The 23,038-nt window shown below is 31.4% G+C and overlaps 1 long non-coding RNA gene across 2 annotated transcripts; it reads right to left on the reverse strand.

Annotated features, from left to right (window-relative positions):
* Positions 1-592: 592 nt before the first annotated feature.
* Positions 593-22,205, reverse strand: LOC138322493 (uncharacterized). 2 transcript variants are annotated; one of them, XR_011208410.1, is made up of 4 exons: positions 22,161-22,205; positions 11,987-12,150; positions 2,699-2,828; positions 593-2,318 (listed from the first exon to the last, which is right to left on the reverse strand). It is a non-coding gene; the product is annotated as an uncharacterized lncRNA (long non-coding RNA). The 2 variants fall into 2 exon arrangements; XR_011208409.1 differs by having other exon boundaries at positions 593-2,828.
* Between the last annotated feature and the right edge of the window lie 833 nt (positions 22,206-23,038).

Here is a 23,038-nt window from a genome sequence, read left to right on the forward strand (position 1 = left end):
TGTTTGAACATAATTTGTTTAATTGTATTATTTCATGGAATTTATAGCGAATAAATTTTAATTTTTGCGAGGAAAAAAATCATTAAATCGCATTCGAAAGGAATATAGAAGTAGGAAAATGTTTATCCTTATAACTACGGTACCTATGTTGCATAATCTAGTAAATACAGCTAATTTGTCAAATTTCTTGACAAAATTACTTCATATCCTTTTGTTACTGAAATCATGCTTCTTTACATTAGTCCGTCGAGGTATTGGGTACTGAGTATATTACACTAGTGATATATATCTTATGGGAAAAATCGCCACAAAGTAGGAATATGTGATCCAATAGATATATCATTTTCATACAAATGTTAGATTAATACGTTTAATAAACTCATTTAATAACCACGTTTCGAAGTTTTAATATTCGCAAAAAAAATCGCAAAGGCTATTATTCTATGATTATGAAATATTTCAATATTGATAAATGAGATTGGAAATGGATTTCGAATCATCACTTATTACTTTAGGAAAACGGAACATCTACTAGATTTTTGTTAAAAAATACCTTTCATCGAAGTGAAAATACATGTTACAGCAAAACATCACTTCGATATTAGTATAGTTCATTATCCACATATTACAGACATCTTACAGGAACCTTGACGGGGAATGAAGACTACTGTGTAATAACCACGAATTCGCTGTATGTGTGGTTGTTATAAACGTACTTTAGTGTATGAAACCCCAGTCATGGTGATGAAACACATTATACTTCAATGAATTTAATAACATTACTTCACATTTCCCACAACACCCAATGATAACAATTTTGAAGACAGCTTTCGTAAAACATCATATGAGATTGAAAAATAAAGTTAAAATGGTTATGATTCCTACTGACTCCAATTCTATGCTAAACACACTTTGGTTGAGATAAATTAGACTTACATATTGTCAAATTTTAACGTCTTAACCATCAAGTTATCAAATCCTATATGTCAAATTTCTTCATCTAACATCTCGATCAAGCATTTCATTTTTTGCGCAACCCTTGCCCTCTTCGATGGTTGTCGCTTATTTCTACATATCTATGTCTCAGGGAAACAGAGCGAGAAATAAATTACTTTGGGGTTTTTGTAGATAAGATTCCAACCGTCATTCTCTAAGCTGTTTATGACAGAAATGAGATTTATTTTGCTCAATCCTTGTAGCCATGTAATTCTATCTTCAGCGTTTCCTAGGGGACATAAAAAGTAAATTGTTATACGTATACATGAGTGTATCTAGAGATCGTAAAGTATGGCGCGTAGAGAGGGTTCATGTGCCAGGGTTATGAATGGTGAATGCTTAACCCAAGACAAGGTAGATGTGGAAAGAAATAGATATATCGTGGACATGAATACAGGCAACATTTATATGGTTAGGCGAACGAGGCCGTGCGTGCAACCATTCCATCAGAAAATGCAATGTGCTGTAAAGATGGATAGCCAATATGATTTAGAAGCGATAAGCCCTTTTCAGACATCTTCATGGAAATAGTTGCATATGTTGGTCAGGAAACATTTATAGGTTCTCCAGCAGAGACGGGGGATTCCCGCAGATAGCACCCCAGAAATAGATGTACATTGTACGCGGGATAGGCTACCTTTATACATTTTGGGAAGGAGAACTAGAAACCAAACAACCATTCCCCAATAGTGAACGCACACATATAGCAAATGGGCCATTGTTGAAAGTATGTTGTAAGTATAGAATCTCGTAAACTACCTACTCCATCACTGGGCAGTCGTGATACACGCATTGTCAACATACCTGTATGAGTGATCAAGTATATTAAGCTGACTGAGCTTTGATATTGTGATAGTCATGGCCACGAACAAATGCATAGCATGCCTCTAGAGACCCAAGTCAGATGTCAAAGGAGAAAGAGCCATAAATATTGGTAAACATAACTTATGTATCCCCCGCAACGTTATGAAGATGTCTGTTGGTCCATTGCTTGTTTCTGGCCATACCTATATATACATGTTCAATCTATGACTGACAACCTGAATCAAGACTATGAGCAATGAAAATCAGAATTACATTTTTCTTATTGTCTTTTATACAATTTCTGCGTATTTCATAAACAGATTCATTCGAATTTCATATTACAATCCGGACATTATAAAATAAAAGATCATAATACATGGTTCTACACTTACATCCATCTAAAACGAATAGGCAAGATTATCTAAGAACAAACACTGCCTGTAAGAGATGAAGGTTGTGGTCAGGAGAGATAAGAGTTTGTTCCTCTGTAACAATCTATTTCATCTAGTCCCGTAACACTGAAAGCGAACAAATGAATCCATATATGAAAAGAAAAATGGCAATCGCAAGGGCAACAGTTGTATTTTAAGCATCAAGAATTGTCCCAATTGAAGAATTAATCATCAATTGAAGAGTAATTAACGGTAAATAATTTGATTATTTTGACTATTGTTATCATTACTGACGATGAGGATACAGTCCTTAAAAATCATATTTGAGGACTACTATGTACTATACAAAACTATGCTGAAAACTAAGCAAAACTATGCTATGAATTGTACATCACTTCAATCAATATAACCTTACTTAAATGTTTATTATTTCTTAATCGAAAGTGCATGAAGCGATCAAATACAAAGCCTTTATTCCCATGGCATTGATATAGGCGAACCATTACATGTAGAAATTGAACTCCGTTTATGCTGTACAGGTGAATGTCGTTTAAAAAATCGCCATCATCTTTATCTTCTTCATCTCCATATCATCGATATCGATAGCTTGATTTCTGGAATCGTTTCCATGTCTTTCTGAAATTAAAAAAAAAAACATTACATACAATTCAATTACCAAACACATTTTAATCGCTGTTAACGGAGATTGTGTATACAGCTTAGTAATAGTTTCATTTTATATAACATAATGCAACCGATATTAATATTAAGGATGTACTCCTCTGAGAAGTCAAAATTTTCTTGTATTAAACTTTTTTTCTCATATAGATTTTTGGAAAGAGGAGTTCATTCCATGAAAGAAAATGAAAAAAAAAAAAACATATGTCCGTGTGCTCGTTTTTTAGCTACTGTCACTCAAATATACCTAGTTGACAAAATATTGGATTTTTTGGGAAATTTGCCGTTTTGACCATATACACAAGAGATTAAAGCCATAATTTCCTAATGAGGTGTATGATATGTATCAATGTTTGTAGAATTTATTTTCCAGTAGTCTTCTTTTAACAAATACCAGTTTTGATTAAAAAGACTAATATTTTTTCTCACAATAACAACATATGCTACCCCTACCCCTTAATTTTGAGCTACAAAGTGCACCAATTTCAGCCATTTTTGCCAAATTAAACCCTTTATAAAAAAGTTCTGGTATTAAACTTTTGCTAATATTTTGCATATTAACAAGAAAAGGGTTGTTCTTTCAAAATCAGGCAGAAAAATGGGGGGGGGGGGGGGAAAAATGGGGGGTCCGTGTGCTTACTTTTTTGCCCCACTTGAATATTCGTTATTTTTCAGTATTTTAGAGTAAAAAATAAAAGTGCTCAAATTACCATTAAATGTAAAAATAAAGTGAAAAAAGTGAATCATTTCACACATTAATGCTCAAAATTTTAATTACCACGAACCAAGTAAAGATTTACATCAAAAATTAGCTCGATACAGCTAAAAATGCTGATGCAGTGATGATTTAAGTAAATACAATTTCAGTAAAAAAGGGTAAAACTTTGGCTCTACTCAAAGCGAAAAAGGACACAATTTCAAAATGGCCGCCAAATGGGCCATTTCTTAAAATCCCCGTTTAAAAAAAAATTTGCTAAAGTTAGAACTGTAATTTTTTGACAAAATTTGCAACTGGCAACTTGCTACATAAATTGATAATTTGTATTTGAAAATCTCATAACGTTTTTGATCTTTGTCGAAACGAGAATTCAACGGGACTGAAACCTCAGAAGAATACATCCTTAAGTAAATTAAAAAAAATAGTTAAGTTACCCTTCTAGCTAAAATATATAATTATATCTTTATCGACATCTGCACTGATACAAATCATTATGACACTAGTTACAATTAAGGATAAACTTTTAATGATTATATTTTTATGTTATAGAGAGATAACAGAAAATTCTAAATCTACTCTCAGGTAATCCGCGTTTTTGTGTTTTATCTCCATTACATACAAAATACATACAAATAAATCCTTAAAAATGAATCTTCTATATTCATATACTGTTATTGAGGCATACGTTTTTACTACTATGAAAACATTACGTCACTGAACCGGCGAATCAGAAGTCACGTTACAAACAGCAATGTCATTTATCTTTCCCTCTCGGATTGAGAAAGCAATTTTTAAGCTAATGAAAATGCTTCTGGCATGCAAGGTTGAATTTATTTTTTATACTAAAAAATGTATGTGTATATGCATTTCTCAGTTACAATTCATTATAGGACTTCTTTTATTAAAATCAGTATGCCCAAGCGATATGCCCAAGCGATATGCCCAAGCGATATGCCCAAAATCAATGCTGTTACAGAGTGTGCTTTTTATGGATTTGTTTTCTGGTGAAGTATTCTCTGTATGTATCTAATGAAACTACAATCAAGAGATACTGGAATTAATAAATGCCTTGATTAACATTAGGGAATCTCTTCGACACTTTTGATTTACTTGAATTATGATAAAGATATAAACAGCGTGTTAAATATGAAACATTCTTGCATTAATTTATTTTTGTGAGTTTTGCGATCTAATTTTTTTTAAAGTTTCTCTCCAGGCATTTGTATTTAATATCATTTATATCATCGCGAAGTTGTTTTGAAATGAAAATCGCGAAATTTGATAGCCGCAGATGAAAGTTGGTCTACCGAACAATCGCTGTTGTAATTAAATCTTCTCAATGGAAGTGTTATTTTATGAAATTTAGTATGCTACGATGCGTAATATCTGGTACATACGCTGGCAACATTTGTTTAAGAAGTATAAATACCAAATATCAGAATACATGGTACATCTGTAATCATTTTATCATCTTTGCTATGTATGTTTCAAAGTCGTCATTGGTGTTAACATCTCTCAAACTGCCGAATGGTTAATTGCGCTCCTACTGTTAATATTTGTCTTCTTTCATTGTCCCGTTTTACTGATCATGTAATATTACGTACTAGTGTTTGTTTTGTGTGTCTTGATAAAGGGGCAGATCGCCTTGAAAATTTGACATTTTTTTGTCCACACAATCGGAATTACTTCTTTTTCCCACATCTCTCCCACTAGTAGACCTAAATGTATATTTGACGACATCTTTGAAACGTATTACATAATGCTTGCTGAATATTTCGTTCTGAGGTTTAAACTTTAAAAAAAAATAAGAAAAAATGCATTCGGTGGTTTTGTTCAGTTCAGTTTTATAAATAACAGTTGAATAAATTTATTATATCATAGAAAAAATATTAAAGGGTTACTTTGTGTTCAAATCAAATGTATATTGCAATAAAATGTTCTTTCTCGTATATGTGAAGGGAGCTTTATATTTTCTGAAACAACGAACCTTTCCTGACCGATATTTCATGAAATAAAAAAACACATTATCAGTTCTTTAAAAGCGACTTCTACTACATTTAGTACGTCAAATTTAAACCTAAGTGCAGTACTGAATGGGGATTGACGGATCATTTACGGTTAGAATGGACCCTGAGAAATTGCTGAATTAAAGGTAAACTTAAAAAAGACACTAAACATTCTTTTCACACTTTATCTTTTCTTACTAATTTGCAATTTAAAAGTTGAAGATTTCTTCAAAGAGAAAGAGAAGGTCGCTTCTGTTGACCCCTATGAAGCAGATCCCTTCTAGTCAGACAGTAGTTAGTCTGCCCCTAAACCATACCACATTGGGTTAATTATGGTGGCGTCGTTAGAGAAGCTTCCGTCCTCCCGCCTCAGCCCATCCATGCCAGCCTTTGTATCATCCTAAATTATATGCAACAGATAGGAAACAAGGCTACCAGCTATTTACCGGTCACAAGTTTTCAGTCTTAAAAACAACGTGTATTAATAAATGAGAGTAATGTAAATTTGATTTTTCCACTTTAAAACGACATTTTGCGTTTGTCATCCCATTAGGACCAGTATTTTTTTCTTGATGGTTAATCTGATAAGATGATTTTGGTATCATGTATGCTTCATAATCCCGTCGTTTTGTCATGTTGATTCACTAGAATTATTTAAAACGTCACTAGGTATCGTTGTTAGATTTACATAGAAACAGATGTAACACATTAATTTAATCACATTAATTTAAGATACAATCATTAAAGGATAGAGTTTTAGCAGGTTTATGATTTGTTAAAGTTTATTTATTTACCCTTGTACCTGCAAAACTATGAATTCTAACATTAAGAACAATAATTTTCGTAACATAATAATATTAAGCATCCCAAAACTAGTGAACTTGCTGTATTTAAACCTTTAAAATATTTCTTTTTATTGTTTTGTCCTTTAATTAGTTTGATTATCAATTGGTTATCAATCAAAAACAGTTCAAGAAGAATTTAAGAATATTCGACAACTGAGTTTTTTGTGAACATAAATGATTTTCAGAATACGTAAGTTTTCAGTTTTTGCTATAATCAATAAAATTGATTGACAAGTGTACTTTGCGTTCCTACTCACGATTGCCAATAGATATTATTATTAAATCTTCATTTAAACCGGAATTAGAATGGTAAACACAACGATAAGAGTCGGTTATCCGGACTCTATATCCGGCTATCTTCCGGTTCCTCTTCAGTGTCAGTAAGAGTACATTTTACTATATTTTTAAATTTAGGTTGTACCAAACCATCCCGCTAATATGAAGGAGATTGTCAAAACTAAATATCTAAAAACTTGGAAAAAATTAACCAAATCTGACATTGGAAGGTACGGTTTTGTTATTATAGTGGGAACACAAGAACTTCTCAAAGCCAAGTATGGCCCTGTCACTATCTATTTGACAACCAAAGAAGATACAAGTAGAATTGGTGCATTTCTATGTTATGTCCATTTGAGAAAAGAAAAAAAAATATTATCATCAAAACGAACTGTTTGAAAAAAAATCGGTAAGTTTCCAAAAGGCAGCATTTAATAATCCTGATAAATATAATTCAATGACGAATCTAAATAAATTATTTTTCCTGTGAACATAAAAAAATCGATGTCAAGTATCTGCGGTATCTTGTGTTTGAAAAAAGGTGTAGAATAATCGCATACCTATATAAATTATATATATCAATTTCACCTTTATCAGTGATCAAATGTAATATGCCATATGAAAATAATTATGCATTTTTTTATTGACAAAACCAACATACAAGTCTGCAAAACAAATTATCAATAATCCCAAGCATTGTTTCGAGTAGCAACATAGAATATCTTTTCGTATCTTTTCCAATACGCATGATAGTACGAATTAAAGTAATAAAAATGCCTTTTTGGTGTGCTTATAACTGTTATTCAATCTTGTTAAGTGATGGGAACTTTCACGAATGGTATTTAAAGGAAATCAAGCTGAACAAAAATATTTGTAACTTAACACTTGTATTAATCAGATATCTTCAGATATTTTGTTTTAGTTATATTTCTCAAATTCTATTTTTTTTCTCATAACATCCCGTGACTTATTCTGTAACTCAAAACTCTTAACTTTTTCATCTCAACTGACTTCTGATTTAAGTGTACATTTTACAAAGGACCCAACAATAATAAATATGGCCAATGCAAAGAAAATCGTCTAACATTTGGAAACATTTATCATTGGATTAATGGAAAAATATGAAAGGGAATCAATACTTACATATTTTACCCTTTTTAGCGCATGGAAATATTTTTATGACTTATGACTAGATACGTACATTTTGTATACTTCTTATGCGTTTGGACACTGTATCAACAGCCTTTAAAATAGCCATATGAAATATCCATTGATAGTGATATCGGTGAAACAAACCTGTCCAAATATCATATTTGCCAATTACAAGATAGGTTTTTATAGATTGATCTATATCAAATAAACGTTATGGACAATGGTTATTTATAACCACCATTAGAGAAAAATACGTTAATGAGATGTTTGATTTAATTCGTCTCTTATTTCCTTTTGATTGCAAGTATAACCTTTCAAGTTAAGCTTGAGGACATGATGTTTATATGACATCATTTTGTATTTTTGATCCTCAATCTATATGTTATTTAGTGAATTTCTAACATATAATTTGTTAAGAATTAACCTAAATAGGCACAAAAGCCAGAATGTACCCTAGATAAATTATGATTTTTGTTCCATATTGTAAATAAATATAATCCCTTGAAATTCAAAATCTCTTGCTGAACTCAGTTTTAAGAATAACAACGACGTTATATCAACCAATCAGAAAAGACTTACAAACGGCAACTTCATTTTTACATTTGTAAGATGATAACAATAAATGCTTAAACCATTGAAACTATTCGACATAAGTAGGACTGAATAATTTCTGATATTATATTTCATTCATATAAGAAATGGTGGGGTAAAATTGTATTTTTGCCAAAGCCTTTATGATAAACCTTTCACTTGAATTGTTGCTTCATGTATTCAACGATATAAAATATTTGATTCCTATATAATTCATCCTTTACTATAAGGCTATTCATTACTTTCCATACCGCCTATTAGATATGAAATTATATTTCTGTAAACCATAGGTTCCGGGTCAAACCAGGTGAAGCAGTGAGCATGTAGACCAGCAATAGGCAGTCGTCAGATCTAATTAAAGCTATGTTTGTCAGACATTTCTCTCCCCAGCGAGACAATACTGCTTCATGGGTCATTTACCGTATAATTACCCCTACCCGCAAACTCAGATGGATGTTCCCTCACGATACTTACGGCGAATATCACTGCGTCTGCGTTAACATCGACGGGTTACCATGGAACATATGATATTCTTAAATAAGTCTTTAAAGCTATGATAGACTTTGAACAATTTAAATTTTTACAATATCATTTCCAGCTTTGGAAACAAACATCTCAAGCATTTCAATAAATTTTATTACATGAAAATACATATAAATGGATTAGAAAACAGGCTAAGCCTATATAAATCTTTTCTGTACTGTAGGATGAATGTTGTTAGAATATTTTTCTTTGTAGATGGCGCTCATTTGTATTAACTATTATGTCAGAACCATACTGTAGTTTTGTTTTGTTGCTTATAAGGGTTATAAGTGTAATAACATGTTGTTGCACCGCAATATTAACTTCCTCCATATAAATACGCTTCGATACAGCTTCACAAAAGGAAAACAATAGTTAATATTTGTACTTGTTATTATTATACATATCATTAGAAAAAGAGTTGGATTAATGCAACAATACTGAAAATAAAAAAAATCCAATGACTGTTTGTTTATTTTAACTTTTATTAATCATAGGTGGTATCATTGACAGCACATTGATGTAAATGGAGGGGTATTGCATAGGCCGGTAAAACCTGTTGTCATGGACTAGAAAACCTCAAACTTGACAGTCGTGTCGCTCTGAAAAAGATCAAATTTATTTCCATTGTAAACCTGTTCATCGCTGCTGGAATTTTGAATTTCTAATTTACTAAACCAATTCATACTGTACCATACTCTTGATTGGCATATTGATGTTTAAGTGTCATACAATGCAATGAAATTTAAAAAAAAATTCTTATCAAGTGGTTTGGTTTTAAAATGATAAACATGAGTAATTATTTGAAAACATTGGATGTGTCAATGAAATGTAGGCGCATATTATTGTAATTTTGGTTTATCCTCGAATAATTCATCATGATTCTAATTCATTTAAACCCTTGAAATCTTTGTTTTCAAGATAAGAAATGATGCAAATTTTGTATTTCCGCTTTTATCCGTACTAAGGTGAGTACTAAGTAACATGTATATCTTTTTGTATGAAGTATTAGAAAATGAACTTGGCGCTAGCCTCTATATTTTATGTACATTATAATGGGATATGATTCTATGCACCTTTTAGTGTAATTGATATAAATTAGCATGCATACACCCTCTTATGAAATAAATTATATGTTCTGGTAGTTGCTAATTTGTTGACTAACTTTGTTCTAACCGAACTCATCTTCACTCATCACAACTTATCTCCTCTTCACTTTCATCTCACCATTTTTTTCATTTCCAAATGGAGGGACATATTAATAGCCCCTCCCGTCCCTCACAATTTTACCTGCGGGAACAGAATGCTAATTACAATAAATTTCATACAAAAATTAGCGATAGGTTCCAGTTCCATATGCTGTGTTAACAGCATGGGTGTCCGCCGCCGTTACCACTGAGAGCACGTGACTTTTAAACGTTTTGGTGTAACTTCGTGCCATCTGGTACGTGCAGTGCACGCGCGTTAAGGTATTCAGATGGGACTTGGCGCTGTGATGGCGCCAATACTGAACAACAATATGGAAAAAGAGTCAAGGTCATTTTGGCACAGGTAAAAATAACTCAAATGAAGTTTAATATCCTTTGACAGAATTTATGTGCTGTTTTTCCCTCTTAGGAAATTACTCAAAGATATATTACTTAGCTAAATTATACATTTCTTATGCTTTTCTGATTTGTTGTATGTTTTACATATGCATATAGATATATTTCATTTGGAACATTTGTAACACACAAACAGTGTACATACTTATGTTTTGCAAAAATAAACTGACTAAACTCTATGGCAGAACACAGATCAATGGACACAAACGTTTTACTATCACTGTGCGTCCAGTTGCCTTATTGCGTTCATAACGTATCGATAAATTATTTTTTCATTCGACAAATCGTAAATGATGTCGTTGTCAAATAAATTGAATAATATGCAAACTTAACCACTTTCTTACTATAGGTGGATCGAATATTGTTGCAAAAGTTTATCTCACCAACAACGCAAGGAGGTAGGCACATTATATATACAGTCAAACTTGTCCATAAATTGTACCAAAGGGACAGAGGCAAAAAATGTACTTTATATAAGGTGTCCTTTATACGGAGGTCATTTGTGTAGTAAATAGATAAAACGGGGTAGATGAATATGTCCTATAAAGCAGATTTTATCCCATACTCAGTAATGCACGTCAGCTATGTATGGAAATTATTATCTTATAATTTACGCATAAATATCCATTTTGTTTCTTAAGTTTCTTATTTTTGGATAAATTTGATATCCCCCCATCTCGTTCCTCTGTATGTTGATTAGAAATTGACGCACATGTTAATATTAATGTAGACCCGCGTCATGAGGATATTGGGATATTGTACCAGAGTATCACTACAGAGCAGAGCAGGATATAGAGGAGCATAGATATTTGTTTTATTCGTTTAACAGTTTATTTCTACGAGTAAAAAATCTTTTATGTCACGTTTCACAATAGATACAGCACAATGAAACAATATTCAAACTTAAAATCGGTGGGAATACCCTGATTTTAAACATAACTACTAATGACAATTTGATCTAATTCTTATGCAAACGAACCTGGGGCTTCAAGAGATTTGGTGTCTTTTATACCATTGCCCAAATTCCTCATAAAGACGAAAAATTTAATCAGCTTAACAAATTACCTTAATTCTGGTGATTACAACACGTGATACTATTTTTATTATTCACAAAAACTGAATAGAAAGTATTTTAGCTTTAAACTGACAAAGGGTTACAGTTAAGGGCATTATTATTGTTCAAAACATTAATAAAATACAAAGTAAAAAGAAGCATTGTTATTTCAGTTGTTAACTTTATACAACATCTAAGAATAATTCTAATTATCTTACGTTTCAAAACATTTTATTTTTTCTTCGCGTATTCTCTTGAAAATGTATACACACTAATAGATTATTCAATTTTATGGGTACATATTCTTCATATGAGAACAATAGAATGAAAAAATAAGAATGCATGCACCTATTGACTCTGAAGTGCGAAGATGACTGTGGTCGCATCTCCCTATAAGCCTTAAGACAAAATCCAATAAAGACAGATACGCCAATCTCATTCCCCTCGGCCTCATTAGTTATAATGTATACCGGTATCAGGAACGATAACTCTGTGTGCACCTTTCCCGCCACCTACATTGACAACAAAGACAGAGACAGTAAGTTATCGTTGGCACTAATTCCCGATTACACGGATACTTAGTGGTTCTAATTAGTCAGATGCATGTTTGTCACTTTTGTCTCAATGTTCGCATTTTAACATGTCATTTCTAATATCTGTTCTTTGAGGAACAGAAAAAAGATGTGGTAAAGGAACGACAACAATGTCTAAACGCAACGTTTTAATTGTGTCGTAGTTCCTCTTTATAACGATATCAGTGGCAATGGAAATTTATTTCAAGATAATGGGTGTTTTTTTATATACATCATTTTCTTTAATTAATACAGAAATGAATAGGATTCTCTAGCTAGAGTTGTAATTGACATTGCTAAAACTATCCATCTTACAAAATTTGACATGTATAGGTTTATATGCTATGCTTTATCTCAAACCAAATTGAATATGTTTCAAAACGAGAGCTGATAAAGACTTTTGATTTCTTACAAAGGGAGGTCACTCTACACACTCGATCCATGACTATCACGCTTCCATGCTCCAAACGTCTCACGACATGAGATACGTGCGAACCATTTTTATCGAGGACATACATTAACCTACTTAACGGGTGAATTATACTTTAATTAGCAAAGTGCAAAAGAAGCAGGTCTATCAGTTAAAAAAACAAAATAAGTCATTGATAGGAAATCAATTAACATTGTTAACATGGTAACTTTGACAGCAGTATGCATAGTGATTGCCAGAATTGTAGAATTCATTGGCACTGCTCACCCCGTTGTAATTACCAAACGTTAACAGAAGTATATATGAGACCCCTGTAATTGATATCTATTATTTAACTTTCCTTAAATATAATTGGTGATATTACCAGCATTATCTAAGGTTTTAGTTTTCAATTATTATTATATTTTTTAGCTAGATGTTTCGATATTGATGATGAATATGAAATGTCTACTTATTTGGAAACTGTTAAATAGTAGATGATGCCGTTTTCAAAGCTATTGACATCCTACGTTACAAAGTGCCTAGTAATATTACCTTACAGAAACATTTTTCTGTGTTTAACCAAAGCAATGTAACGATGCTATGTTCAATGCCATTGACACCTTTTTTGTAGAAGTGCGCCCAGTTAAATTACCTTGCCAAATTCTGTATAGATATGTTACAAGCTGCTTTAGTTATTGTTTTGTTGACCGTGCATTTGTGACACATTTTGTTCCTCACTCTTATAAATCATTTAGTGTCTTATCTGAGTCGCCTTTAAAAGGCAATATTTTAATGCATTTTTGCTATGTAGACAGTTTTCTAATGACTCCAATGTTTTGGCTATTTCATAATTAAATATAAAAATAAATGTACAAATAATTTAAAAATCTACACATTCTGTAATATAAATTTAAATGATTATTTGTTCATCATTTCGTTTAATACTTCTTCCCTATTCTTCATTTCCTCAGTATTTTACTAAAATGCAATACTTAAGTACTCTTGTTAAGTCTCGAAACAGATATAGGACATAGCATTCTAATCTCTTATTCTAAGAACTAGAATAACCCAATTGAATTAGTTGATTTCCTTTTCACATTGGACCGTTGATCTTCAATCAACCAAAAGATAAAGCACGCACACCTCATACTTATACCGGCATTAGTGTAATACTATTATGTCTGAAGATTTAATCCTTTTACTTACAACATAAATAAAACATCTTATCTTCACAATATTCCCATATAATTGTCTCTTTACTACATCCACCTTCGGTTTAAACTAAACGCTCTTCATATGTATAAAGGTAATGATGTTTTCTACAAATTTCTTTCTTCAATCTTGTATTTTATTTCATTTCTTTTTTTGAAAATTTCTATTTTTAGAATGTCCATTGTAAAGATAGTTCGTTATTGAAAAGGATTAGGCTTCCAAAACGTATAACTCGTTTCATTATTAAACATTAACGCAAAAGCAGATATATACACTGTACAAGTTTTGAATATCAAAAGAGGAAAACAATTATATTCATGAAACTTTTGTAGGATTATATCTTTCGGCATCAGTTTTACAAATGAAAAATATATGTCAATAAAGCCTCTAGATCTTCACGTCGAACTTGATTAGTTTTCTTTATAGCCAAACAAGAATAACAGGAGAATATTTGCAAATAGTTTTGCATCCTTTCATTTCAAAACATACTATTCTACTGCTATGCAAATTATTTTTTAACCTCACAAATTGATGGAATTTCGCCGAACAAGCATCAGGAAAAAATATCGCACAAAAGCACATATAAACAACAACAAATTGCTATTGTTATGACGAAGAGAAAGTAAAGATAGATCGAGCCATTATCTACACAAGCACTTTGAATCAATTAAGAATTGCCTGCACGGCGATCCAACGAAATCCATCAAACACCGAGGCGAGATATGCCAAGTCAAAATCGCGACAAACCGTCTGCCTTTCTGTACGTTTTTCAATTAGAGCGGTGTAAATTATAGCTGTCTCGTATACCATACACTGTCAGCTTAACGTCGTGACAGTATCGAGGTATAATATCAAAAGGTCACTTTATTTACAAAACCCAGATTGTTAAAATTAACAAGAAAATTCAGTAAAAGTTGACTGGTAACAAATGTTAAGCTTTTCTCCGTGATGGGGATATTCATATCAGAAATAATAATTCTACTATTAAGATAAGCTAACATTATGATTTTATGATGGTATTGTAAGTAATGCTATCGTATCATGATGTATATAATATGCCTACGGCACATTCGCATACAGGAGTATAAAAGAAACAGTGAAAAGTTACCTCTTTTGATAGGAAAACTATGAAATATTTTAGGTGGAGCAAGATTAAGATTCGAAAGAATTCTTTGAATCGGTTTTGAAATAGCAAGCATGCTTCGAATGTGTATGGTTGTGCATTCCTATATATCATAAAGTGGGCATTGCTGTTCATGATTAGCAACAAACAAACACCCCGAAATAAGAATTTTGGTTAAAAAACTATAAACGATAAAAAGTGTAGGAACATATGGAAATGATTACTTAAATTATAAGCGATCTACATCTTGCTGTCGCGATACGCTTGTCTGTACGTGATTAAGCTTATCGTTTATGATAATGAAAGGAATCAAATGTGTTGAAATACATACTATGGATACATTTGTCCCTATTGTTTGTAAAGTATTTATACATCTCAGTAAACGCATGCATGTAATTATGTGGTTTAAATTGATACATAAAATAAATATGTATTTTAACATTGTGTTGATTTAAATATAATAAAAAAAATCAAATAAAATGCGCGAGTAGAGCAATTAAACAGCCCATTCGTTCTCCTTGGACTTGTAAATGATAGTAAGAGCCAAAATTATTTTACAACGCAATCAGATCCCAAATATGAAATTTATCAAATGAAATAGCAACATTAATGAACAATAAGAAAAGGTAAATGACGCGTATTTTACTTATTCAAATAAAAAAGGAATCTTTAAAAAATACTTTCAAAGGACTGAATAATTGTTAACCTTCACTAGTCGAACTAGAAAACACATATCAGTTACTAGTTCTAAAAAAATAATACAAGAAATAAGACATTATGCTTACAAAATAGTTTAATATTGATCAATCTAAATATCTGAAAATGGAATATTAAAATCTAATACATATTATATATATATATTGAAAGCTATAATGTATTGCTTTACACACTGAATGCTGAAGATGTAGTTTAGAGTTACAATTCATCATTGTCCCTGGTCAGATATACCAGAGATTTCCAGATCCTGGTGAAGATTCATTAATTTCTACAATGCATGTTGTGAAGATTGTTTATCACAAGGTGACTGCTTTTGTCAATGTAGTTTTCAGATAGATTGGACATGCTTCGTTCGGATTTAAAAGGACTCGAGATACCGCGCGCCTTGGCTTCGTCTCATTAAATTGATTAAGATATGTTCTCGCCGTTTCTTTCACACATCAAACAGGTTCCGATATAACGCTAGGTCAACTAATTTGTTCAGCACCTTATCGACTCCAGATGCTGAACCCTATCACTAATTGTCGCCGTCCTTAATAGGATCAATTCAACAAGTTTTTTGTGCTTGAAATATTCTCTCGCATCAGCAATTGACAAAACCGCTAACGATTCCAAGGACAGACGCTATCGTATTATGTAATACGGTCCACTTAACGTAAACATTCCATCACACTATAGACTATATATTGCATCATTAATCTGTATTTGAATGGTCTATTTTAGGCATAATGTATAAGGATGTATAAAATTGTACGTAATTGTGAGCAAATATATCTTAAACGTTATAATTGAAGAAGAAGAAGATGATGAAGAAGAAGAAGAAGAGAAGAAGAAGAAGAAGAAGAAGAAGAAGAAGAGAAGAAGAAGGAAAAGAAGAAGGAAAAGGAAGGAAGGAAGGAAGGAAGGAGAAGACCAATCACTTTTAGTACATCTATGAAACAACACACGTACTTATGTCTGTTAATAATTTTCTAAGAGCATAATAATTATATAACATATTCTATTGTTAGAGACACCCCTGATAATGCCAACTACGAGAAATGTATTTTACGACAGTGTTACGACGAGAGATTGGTCCAAAATGCATTGTTATATAACCAAAGGGCCAAAATATGAATTATTACAATATGACCGACGGATGCGGTAAATCATACGGGGGAACCGTCAGGCAATATAATGTATAACCATAAACTAAGGTATGTTAAGGAAATTAAGGACATAGCATACTCCCCACTGCATATGACATAACACAAAATCTAAGAATATAATCTGAAACATTTTTGTCATCTGTTTTGTTGAATGACAATTGACAAACTTTTTTTTTAATTTATCGTGATTCAGATGTCAAATCAAAAGATGTCTTGATAATTGAGTATAATCAGATAAACAACTGGATAATATCAAAGTCCTTAGTAACGTTTAAAATTATAATAAAAAGAAAGAAAACACCACTGTCATACATACAAGCCAGGAATATATGATAAAAAATGTAAGCGGTCGAAATAGAAAAAAAAATATCTATCTGACTTCTTATGTTTAATGAATAGTGAATAATCATGTTTCCAAACTCTTTTCATTTCATTTCGCAGTCTTTGTGTTATCATATTATTATTATCATTATGTTTTACGAATTTGATTAGAATCCACATACAATAATTTACTTGGCATGATAAGGAAACTTTTATGATACATCTGTAACATTTTCTATTTATTTGTTCAATGTCTTGATAATGGCATTAACTCTAATCGTGACGAAACGATTTTACATGAAACATTTATTCCCATAACAAACTTGTGCCATATGTATCTTATCGGACAGACATCGCGACAATGCTTTGTGTAAGTTGATAGTTTGTTTAGAAAAAAAACTAAGTAATATTGCTGACGTCATAGAGATATCTAATAAGAAAAACGACAAGGATACGAGATATGATCCCGGATCATTGTAATCTAAGAACAAATACAGCCGTCGTTTGTCAATCAGAAAATAAAAAAGCGTATCATTATTATGTGACAAAAAACTTACAATAATGTATTTTAAATCAGAATGTTCTGTTGCAATATCAACACATCACGGAATTGATTGGGCTATCTCCCATAACAGTTTACATAAACCTTTTTTATATATGTGTTCAAATAAAACACACCATCTACTTACGATAACTTTACTTCAAGTAATGGCCAAAGTATACATTTGTGAAGATCATACAAGAACAGCACAGTAAACGTGATAACAAAATTTGATTACAAGTACAGTCTAAGCGGTTTTATTGAAATCATTGGACTCAAATTATTCAGTTTTCATTGTGAATGGAGGAATAGAACAATTAATTCATATCATTACATATAATGCATCATTATATCCCAGGTAAAATTAAGTTGGTTCTTAAAAAATTACAATGCGATTAAAATCACCGAAATAATGAAAATGATATTACCGAAAATATGGAAATGAAATAAAACAAAACATGAATTAATGATAACTTGCTTAACATTAAACCTGGTTATGATTTGATCAAGTTTGCAAGTTTTCTTAATATTTAAGCCACATATGTAATGGTAGAGACGCCACTCGCCACCATTCTCTAGAATATCAAATCCATCATTAGAATTTGGTTTAATATTTTTTTCACATAATCATCTGCTACATTATATAAATGTCATATAATAACTTATTGACTTGTGGCCTGTCTTCTATCTAAATGGGACCATTTTCATACGTGTGTGTTTTAGTTTGAATAAAGACTAATTCATTAGTACAGATCTTTTTTTACAAGTATCCTTAACCACTAAGAACATGCAACAATACATAAATAATAAAAGAAACGTTCTCTCTATCATTAGAATCGTACGAGTACACGGAATGACAGAAGGAATAAATACATATCAGTCCTTGATAGCACTGATAACATCTTATTTAGTTTGCCAAAATCTTGGAAAGAGATACATAGCTAATTTCACTTGCTATATGAATCACATGAAATGAATATGATTCACGATATGATATGTCATCTCTGGCATTCGACTGAGAATGTTCCTCGTCCGTCTGTTACGGTTGGTTGATAACTAACGAAGCATGCTACTTCCCTTTCAAGTTATATTATTGTTGTTCTCAATGGGGCGGAACACAGAAAGTTATCCTAGTCTGTCGATTTACGGAGCGACCCACAAGAGACGAAAGCATCGAGAGAAACTGTTTTGATTCCAGAGGATCAAGTGAAGTTTGTAAGCATAGTTCACCGGAAAAGAAAGAAAGGGGTATCAAATGTGAACCAGGTCAAATGTTAGAGTTACAAGACGTTTTTAACAGTTATAGGTTAATGAATAGAACGACACCTTGTACAAAATCTCCTGAACATAATAAAACATATGTTTCTGAATCAAGGCAGCCTTTCTGTTTCGTTGAATTTGGCAGTACATCTTAAAACCGAATTAGATGAATTACACGCAGATATACGTGTGGTATTTTTCACAATTCTTTGACAGGTATATCCGTGATCGCTAGAATTTAAACTATTAAGTGGATATCTTCTTTACTACGTTATATATTACTCTTAAATTATCAGGTACATTTTTTCGCCGAAAATAGTATGAATGGTGTTATAATCTCATGGAATGGTCGGTTATATGCGTCATGTCATTGGTGCATTATGCTAACACCTTATAAATGATGTATCACATTTTTACACATTTTTAAATTAACTCTCCGTAAGAAATAGCATTACTGATGCCTTTTCATACATTGCATTTTCATTTGAGTTTCGGTCGCATTTTTTTTCATCGAATGTTTAAAGATGCTCCACCGCTGACAAATGGTATTTTTTCACTATCAAAAACAGGACCAGACTATTAAGTATTTTTCTTCAGTTACAAAAGTTACTTACTTTATATCATTACCACCGTTAAAAAGTTTGAGCTTCTAATTTTAATTCAAGTTAAAAATATGAAAAATAATTAATTGCATCCCGAAAAAATTCCGCAGCACTATATCCTATATGGAATGAACTACTGATTGCGCATGCACCAAAGGCGAAATAAAATATATTTTTTTATTATTTTTTGTTTTAATTAGGCATATATATACACGATTAAACACCGATTTTTGTTCAAATGAAGAATATCATTTATGCTCTGTCGGCGGTGGAGCATCTTTAAGGAAAATATGCAAACTGCATTATTACACATGATTTCGATCATAAATAAGGTAGTTTTTGTTTGTCAGGTTTATGCTGTAATGCCGAACTTTTGGAGTGTTTATAATACTTTTTCAATGAGTTTTGTCATTGGGCTATGAAAAAATAATAAATTTATAGAAAGTAAATGACATTTAAGTGTTCGTATTGTGTGTTGTTTTCTGCAATTTTTACAGATTGGGTAAGTTGAAAACGTAAATTGTGGGAAAACATGATCGCATTACAATAACGTTATTGAGGCGAATCGATTTGCTTAAATATCCCCCATTACATTATCAACTGAAAAAATGTGCATGATCACTTTCAAATACTAATATATTCTTAAGAATAATTAGCACTGTTCACCACATTTTTATACAATCTTTGAAAGAAACAAATTGCAATCTTTGCAAGAACCTATGCGCATTCATGCAATGTGCTTATATATTTTCTTTCCTTTGTTTCGAAATTAAACGAAAGACCCTTTAGATCCGTAATTCGTTTACATTTATCATTAAAATTAAGACCCAAACGGGAGCAGAAGACTAATACATTCGTATCTTATTCAAACGTAAAAAAGTATGCCATAATACATTGTAGACGAGACCATTTCAATTTAATCATTAATAAGATAATCATTTATTTTGAACTGATATTGTCTACCCTTTAAATGTTGTTTTTGTTCATGATCCTTCCAAAAACACACATAACGTATTTCATAATAAGTGATTTGAAGGATCAAACCTTCTACTATTTTGATGTAATTCGAGAGACGAGAGAAAAAATAAAGATTTGAAACTTTACAATCTAAGCTTAAGAAATGATTGCAACTTCATTCATATCCGAAGTATTTGCCTGGCGTAAATTACCGGCTTAGATGTTCTTATATTAGAGTTTTGCTCTCAAATCATTCCATTCCACAATATTGAAGGGTTCAATGTTAATGTTTTAATTTTCTTTTGATACTGATTACAACTTGTTCTATATTTTATGATGATTGCACATGATTATTTTAAATCTTTAAATTAAATAAGTATTAGGAGGTTATGTAAAACATACTTTTGCTTGAAGAAGGCCGTACGATCATTGAATTAAGGTATGTAATAATTCTAGTACTTACTGATTGACCTGTTATTTTCAGGAGTCAAATTTTCACGACTTATACCTTACTTGGTGAAAAACAAATTTTACCTAATCAAGTTATCGTGATGCGGCTGAGAGATTTACCTTTTTTATTGTACATATCACAAAGAAATCTGAGTTTAAACCGCAAAATAGTATAAAAATATATTTAAATTGTAATTCAATTTACAACTGTGAAATTCAAAATACACTAAGGACTGTTTTGCATAAAAAAATATACGTTTTGTTACATTATAAAATGTACTTTTTAAGTAAATGCTAATTAATAGGTGACATTTGCAACGATACAAATTTCATCTGACGACTTTTGATGAACATGTGAATATATTGATACTTTAGGGCAAAACGGTTTTTTTCCAATGTCCAAAAGATGTTTTTCAAAGAAAAATTTCATAATCCAACATAACTTGTTGATATTCTAAATTTAGAGATGAAGAGTAAGATTGAAATTTATCTGTAAATTAAGGTAATTGAAACTTAAAATAAAAACTGTACCATCAGTAGAGTATTTGATATTGATATCAATTTTGAAAATTAAGTAAGTAACAAAACAAAAATTTCGAGGCAAAAGTACAACTGACATTGTGGACTCCATGTAGGGACATTTGTAAATGAGGATGTTAATGACGCACATAGCATATGTTTTTATTCACTACGGTAACATTGACACTCTTAATCCTTCACACATATCCTTAGCAATAGAAAATTACCAATTACTTATGAAATCTACATTCATGACAGTCTGTCAGGATGTGAAACACGACTTTCACAAAAATACTAGAAGGTGTTTAAGATATTTTTAATAAGAAAAATAAGGAAGTACAGCAGTAAAGCTATGAAATGTTTATTTAATTTATGATAACAATAACGTGGAAGTTTGAAATGACACCTACTCTTTATACAGTAATGCAGACGCTGTTTGAAGAATTCGAAATTCGTATTAAAAAATACATTTTATTCAAAGCGATTTAAATAATTTGGAAACAACAATTTGAATATTTAATAATTATGAATATCATATCAAAATACTTTATTTTAGGTCAAAGGATATTTGAAACATCGTGATGCTTAAAACCTAATAAATGTTACTCGTAAGCTACCGTACAGCAGTAAATATACACAACAAATCATTTCGTAATATATTAAACTACCCTTAACAATAAATACATACCTAGTGTTGTTTAAGTATCTCCTTTCCATTCACATCCACCTTGGAAAATGGCCTCTAATTCTCTACTCCCCTGTTTCTTATTTAAAGAAGAGTTTTTATTATTTCATTTAGCGAACTTGTTTTAAAGTGTTTATTAGTTTGGGACTATAATCAGCCTAATACAATTACAATTACCTCACATCTGTTGCATGCTGAGGATATCTCCTACGTCTAATTTATCAATGAACGCTCATTAGAAAATCAGACGGTTTATATTAGAGAGAATCAACCTCGATTCACTCACCGAAATTGCTCTCTATTCTACCGCTTATTGCATTAGCCTCAAATTGTCGTTTAAAATTGTTTCCATAGTAACTCCATTTATGTTCCTGGTTAATTTTATCTCAACAATTGGAAAATTAGACATGTCGCTTTTAACACTTTCCCCTTTAATTTGACATGCATTTGTATATTGGATTGATAAAAAAGATAATAGAAGAAATTGTGTGTCTTTATTTGCGTGTAACATGCCAGTTTTTAAAACACGTTATATTTATTTTGATTTTTTTTTGCTTTTGTTGCAACAAATAAATACCGCTGGAATAAATGTAATAACCGGAAGGATACTTGACACAAAATTATTTACTACATAATATGTAGACTTAAAATTACAACAATACGTAAGGCTGTACTGAATAGTATTGATATTGCATCTTCCAAATAATGGCAGGAGTATCATATAAAAACTTTTTTATTTGAAATATTATTTGAAATGTTTTTTTACCGCTATGATACATGTACCAACAATGGTAATTGATGAGTTGGTCCAATTTCAAACATTTTTGCTTGACAATGTTGATAAGACATCAGACATTGTCTATATAGGTATTCTGCTTAGG

This window comes from Argopecten irradians, chromosome 4 (genome assembly GCF_041381155.1).
Source record: "Argopecten irradians isolate NY chromosome 4, Ai_NY, whole genome shotgun sequence".
Lineage (NCBI taxonomy): Eukaryota > Metazoa > Mollusca > Bivalvia > Pectinida > Pectinidae > Argopecten > Argopecten irradians.